The sequence below is a fragment of the Euphorbia lathyris genome, chromosome 5 (genome assembly GCF_963576675.1).
Source record: "Euphorbia lathyris chromosome 5, ddEupLath1.1, whole genome shotgun sequence".
Lineage (NCBI taxonomy): Eukaryota > Viridiplantae > Streptophyta > Magnoliopsida > Malpighiales > Euphorbiaceae > Euphorbia > Euphorbia lathyris.
In genome coordinates, this window is record NC_088914.1 from 42,773,345 (window position 1) to 42,779,411 (window position 6,067).

At 39.2% G+C, this 6,067-nt stretch overlaps 1 non-coding gene across 1 annotated transcript; it reads left to right on the forward strand.

The window, feature by feature from the left end:
- The first annotated feature begins 353 nt into the window (after positions 1 to 353).
- Positions 354 to 460, forward strand: LOC136231664 (small nucleolar RNA R71). The gene has a single exon (XR_010690034.1). It is a non-coding gene; the product is annotated as a small nucleolar RNA R71 (small nucleolar RNA).
- Positions 461 to 6,067: the final 5,607 nt, after the last annotated feature.

Genomic DNA, 6,067 nt, shown 5'->3' on the forward strand with positions numbered 1-6,067 from the left:
TCCCTTGCTTGACTCGAGGACAGTTTATGTTGAAGTGAGGTCCTCCACAAAAATCATAAACATCATTGAATGGTGGTTCGCTGTGAATGGATGATACATTAATCTTGCTGAGCTGCTTTGCAAGTTGTTCCACCTGGGTGGTCAGTTTTGACACAACATCATCATTTCCCGCTTTTCTTCCTTCACTCCTGGTTGAGTGCCAGTTATAACTTGTACTCACGACTTTCTCAATAAGGTTGTACAAGGCTTGTGGTTCAAGATCTTCGGGGTTACCATTGGCAATGGATTCAATTTGGATTTTATAAATGTTGGTGACTCCATTGTAAAAATTCTGCACTTGCATCCACATGGGGATGCCATGATTTGGTACCCTCCTTAACAGCTCTTTGTACCTTTCCCACACTTCTGCCAACGACTCGCCCTCCTCTTGTACAAATCGAGACACTTCATTTCTGAGTTTTATGGCCTGTCGAGGTGGAAAGTATTTCATCAGAAAAGCACTGGCCATTTCTTCCCAAGTGGAGATGGTTCCTGGCTGTAGGTTCTTCAGTCAGTTCTTCGCTTTATCTTTGAGAGAGAAAGGAAACAGCTTTAGCCTTATCACTTCATCGGAGACTCCTCGGTTTGATCGGAAAGTGTTGCATAGTGTAATGAACTCCTGGATATGCCCATTTGGATCTTCCGACTGGTATCTATTGAATTGTACTGCTGCCTGCAACATTTTTATCATAGATGCTTTCACTTCAAACATGTTGTTCTCTTCGTTATGCAACATAATGCACGATGAGTGCCCTTCCGTGGTCGGCCTGGAATAGTCTCTGATCCTCATAACTAGAGGATTGTTGTTCTCTCCTTCCTCTTCTTGATTAGGTTGAACTGGTTGTTCTGGTGGTACTCTTCCAGCCATCCTTCTTTCTCTTTGTCGCTCTCTTTTTCTTCCTCGTCGAGCTCCCGTTCGGTTTCGTCTACACGTTCTCTCTAATTTGAGATCGATAGGAAAAACTGGTGGTCCAGCTCTGCACATAAACAATGAGAACACTCCTTCTAGCAGCACTATTTAGCAAATAGATTAAAAACACCTTGTTTCATAGAAATTTTCAGATAAATTTTGTTGCTTTCAATCCCCGGCAACGGCGCCAAAAACTTGTTGTCCTCTGAACAGACTCTAGCAAGTGCACTAGAAACAAGTAATAAAGTGATAAATAGAGTATCGTCTCCACAGGGATTGAAGATCAAATTTTACTAGAAAAACCTTGTATAACAGGGTGTTCGTGGGTCTAAATTCTTGATGATGAGAGATATTGTAAACGTGTGGTAGCGTAAATGAATAAACTGATAAAAACGATTTCTTGGTAAATGATAAAAGGTAGAACAGGTTAGGCATAGTGGAACCGGTCATTTTAAGTCCCTAAACTTCCTATTTATTCATGAATGGAGTAAAGTGAAGTCAAGGTTTCTGTTTTAATGCTCACTTAAGTCAACTCTCGTGTGTTCTTAAGATTCTAAGACTTACTACAACCGTAAGCATCCCTAAGGTTCTTTCTTTCTTGCACTAAGATCGAAACAGCATTTCAATAAAAAAAACCCTTGATACAAACTCCTAACATTCCTGCTTCGGTGTTGGATGTTTGATAAAAGGTCCGTGAAGATGAAAGCAGTTCCCTATCATTCATCTAACACTAGCATACATGCGTAGCAATGGAATAGAAAGCTTCATCAAACACTTCATAAATTAACAACATTCATTCATAAAAAGAAAACAGAGAACTTACATAACCGGCCCCGACTAGCCGAACCCATTCAAAATGACTACTCACTCATACTACCGAGTGAACAGTCTGCTCCCATTCCACAGAGCTCCATTAATGGAGTCATCTTCTTTCTTGAGAGCTATTCTACAAAAAAAAGTCTATTCTTTTTGTTCATCAAAAAGATGATGATTTTCCTTTCCCCTACTACGTCTATTTAAAGGAGAAAAGTTCAAAACAGTACTGAAAATATACGATTAAAATATTACAAAAACCAACTAATTTGTTCATAAATCCTAGACTACTAAAAGTGGTTAAGATCCTTTTGACCTTTGAACACTCAAGGGTCGAACTTTCTTGTCATCATGCTTCTTTTAACTGCTCTTTTCTGCCTTTCCTGCCTGCCGCTCCTGCCTTCTGTCCTATCGCTATCCGTCATCAGTAATTGCAGCGTTAGATCGTTGGATCAAAGGTTGCTCATCTCCTCATGGTTTGCCCAAAACAGGCTGCTTACAGTCTGTTTGACTTAATCTTTCCAAATCTGCACAAAAACACTTATAAGACCTTCTTTCTCGTAATTTAACCCTAAAAACACCCTTACTTCCTCATAAATTATATGTTAAATTGTAGTCAAATTCATGCCTAACACTCTCCCAAGCTTCCGCCAATGATCTGTCCTCTTCTTGCACGAAGCGAGACACCTCATTCCTCAATTTGATAGCTTGTCTCGGTGGAAAGTACTTCATTGAAAATACACTGGCCATGTCCTGCCAAGTTGTTATGGATCCTGGATGTAGATCCTTCAGCCAATTTTTTGCTTTGTCTTTTAGAGAAAAAGGGAACAACTTCAACCTTATCACCTCATCAGCAACTCCCCTGTTTGTTATGAAGGTGTTGCACATTGTAACAAAATCTTGCACATGAGCATTTGGGTCTTCATTAAGGTACCCGTTGAATTGCACAACAGCTTGTAACATCTGTATCATAGACGCTTTGACTTTGAACATGTTGTTCCCCTCGCTTGGCATCATAATACATGATGAGAGCCCTTCAGTGGTAGGTCTCAAGTAATCTCTTATTCTCATTGGTTGTGGGTTGTTGTTTTCACCCTCTCCTTCTGGAGGAGGTTGTTGTTCTGGTCCTCGGCCAGCCATTCTTCTTTGTCTCTGCCTTTCTCTTTGTCTAGCTCGTTTAGCTCCCGCCTGATTTCTTCTACACGTTCTTTCTAGTTCAATATCGATAGGAAAATCTGGTGGTCCAGCTCTACGCATGCCATTTCTTTCTAGTTCATATTTTATGCTTGTTTGTTTCATACTCATTTATTTCAGTTTAATTTCGTACTCCATCTTTCATACTCGATGCATGCCATTCTACAAAACCTTGAAAGGAGAAAAAGATTTCAACTGGACATTCGAGTGCTAAACATCTTTCGACAGGCTCAAAGAGTTATTAGCATCACCTTCTCTTTTTAGTTTTATAGTCCCAGAAGAGAAATTTTACTACATGTGAGTGTGTTGAATGAGTAACTAGACATGATCCTCATTTGAGAATAAAGTTTGGAGAAATTCCCAGTATATCACATCAGTCGGGTCATAGAAGCCTGCTATCCAAAATTAAAAAAGCAAGCATACATAGTGATCATAACTTCCCAAAAGCTTAGGCATTACTTCCAAAGCCATATTATCATTGTCCAGATGGACTCCCCGCTACACAAGGTGGTTCAAAGGCTAAAAACATCCAACCGATTAGTAGAATGGGCACTAAAAATGACCGAGTTCGACATCCAATATAAACCATGAAGAGATTTTAAGGCGTAGGCCTTAGCATATTTCCTAGTCGAGATCCCTAATAGTAACAAAAGCATAACCCCTAGAGACATATGGGAAGTCTATATCAATGGAAGCTCGAGGCGTGAATGAGTCAAAGTTGAGGTTTTCATAGAGGACCCGACAGAATAAAAATAAGATATGTCGTTTCTATTAACTTCTCGGCCTCGAATAATATTGCCGAATATGAAGCACTATTGCAAGGCCTAAGAATAATTAATAGAGTAATCAAGCCCGATCAATCTATCCTAAAAAATGACTCAAAGCCGGTAGTCAACAATTGACTAGTAATCATTAAGCCAATGAGCATATAATGAAACAATACCTTTTCCTAGTCAATGAGCTTCTAGCCGAAGGAAAGCAACAAGGTCGTAGCCAAGAGGTTCAGAGGATCCCCCTAGGAAGAGAACTTCGAAGTTGAAAAACTGGCCAAGGTCACATCATCAGCAGAAGGATCGAGGCCTACCCCCACCAAATCAAAGGAAGGATCTAGTCCAGCATCGACAAAGTCGAAATCATGGTAATTGACATAACTAACGAATGGTTCTATCCCATATATCAATATTTATCTATAGGTACATTACTAGAAGACTGGAACGAAAGAATAAAAATCATACAGAAATCAGGGTAATACGCCATCACTAGGGAAGTCTTATACCGACGTTCCTTCAGCCACCCATGGCTAAAATGCATCGACTTCATGGAAGCGCGATATGTCCTCTAGGAAATTCATGAAGGAACATGTGGAGCTCATGCAGGCAGTGATGACTTGGTAAGAAAAGCCAAGCTTCAAGGATTCTACTAGCCCCAAATGGCCCAGGATACAACAAACTTCGTGAATAAATGCGTACCATGCCAAAGCTACGCACTTGTGAGTAGGTCCCCATCTTTGGTTATAAAGGCCATTCAACCGACAAGTCCATTTTCCATATGGGAAATTGAAATGGTAGGGGCCTTCCCTGAAGTATCTCATCAAAGGAAATATGTAACCATCACAGTCGATCACTTCACCAAATGCATGGAAGTAGAATCAGCTTCCGGCATACCTCACACCATAATCACCGAGAATAGGAAACAATTTAACTGTACAGCTTTCAGAACTAACTGCAAAACCTACAAATCACACTTCATTTTTCATCAGTCTCGCACCCATAAACAAACAGAATGACAGAAGTCACCAATAGAACCATCATCCAAAGCTTCAAGAAAAGGCTAGAAAGACTTTACTCCGATTGGCTTAAACAGTTGCACACTGCATTATGGGCTTACAAGACCACGCCTTGAATAGCCACGAGGGAGACACCCTTCTCACTTACATACCGAACCCTTCTTCGTAGTAGAGATACGGGCTGTTAGCCCTTGATAAACTTTCTACTTCGAAGAAAACAATAAGACCAAGATGAGACATCAATTAAATCTCCTCGAAGAACGAAGAGGGCACTCATACACATGGAGACATACATATAGAACATCAAGTTCACCCATGATAAGAAATTCAGGCCACGAAAATTCTTCTTGGGCAATGTCATGATATATCACATAGAGGCATCCTAATCCAAGAAAGCTAAGGGAAAACTAAGGGTGCGATGGGAAGGCCCTTAACAAATAATAGAATGTGTCAACCTTCACATGTACATATTAAAAGAATTAGATGGCACACCAGTCCCCCAGACCTAGAATGCCAACACATTTAGAAAATTCTACCAATGAAGGTCCTCATACGCTCTCTGAGTAAAGACTTTCGATTGTAATTATTATTTCAACTTCATATCTTCAAAGATAGTCAAAAACAAATAATACAAGTTATATCAAAAGGAAAATCATTTGTAACAAAATGAAAATTAAAAATAATCACACAAAAATAATATTCACAAAAGAGCTTAAATTAACAACGAAATTTTTGGTTCAATATTGCAAGAAAATAAATCCCCAACAATGGCGCCAAAAACTTGATACGCCTCGAGTTGACGCTCAAATACTCACTAAATGATAAGTGTACCCCGTCGTTATCAAGTAATAAATTTGGCGAGATATAAATCTATCACGGGGCTCACTGCCGTTTGTTGCACCTTCAGACGACAGTTAGGTTCTGTCATGTGATGACACGACACATGACATTAGCCTATTTGCGTACTGTCATCTTACTCTTTTTACGATGCAGCTTATTTATTACTACCGTCACCTTTAATGTCATCATATGACATACTAATAATTAAAACCGTCAAGTTGACATGTAGGAAATCGGTATATTGAATTTGCGATGACAGTTCGTATAATAATTTCTACCGTTATAGCTTGTTTTAGATGGCATAGGTCTTAATCAACCATGTCAAAGGATTTATTAAAATTATAATGTCACTTTTTGCCTTCTTCTTCGTACGAATCTAGTAATGAAACATAATCAAATGAACAAGAATTTCTGTATATCAATGATTTTAAATTTATTGGAGACTAATGCTCATAATCTGTTTACATTTGAACTAGACAAATTTC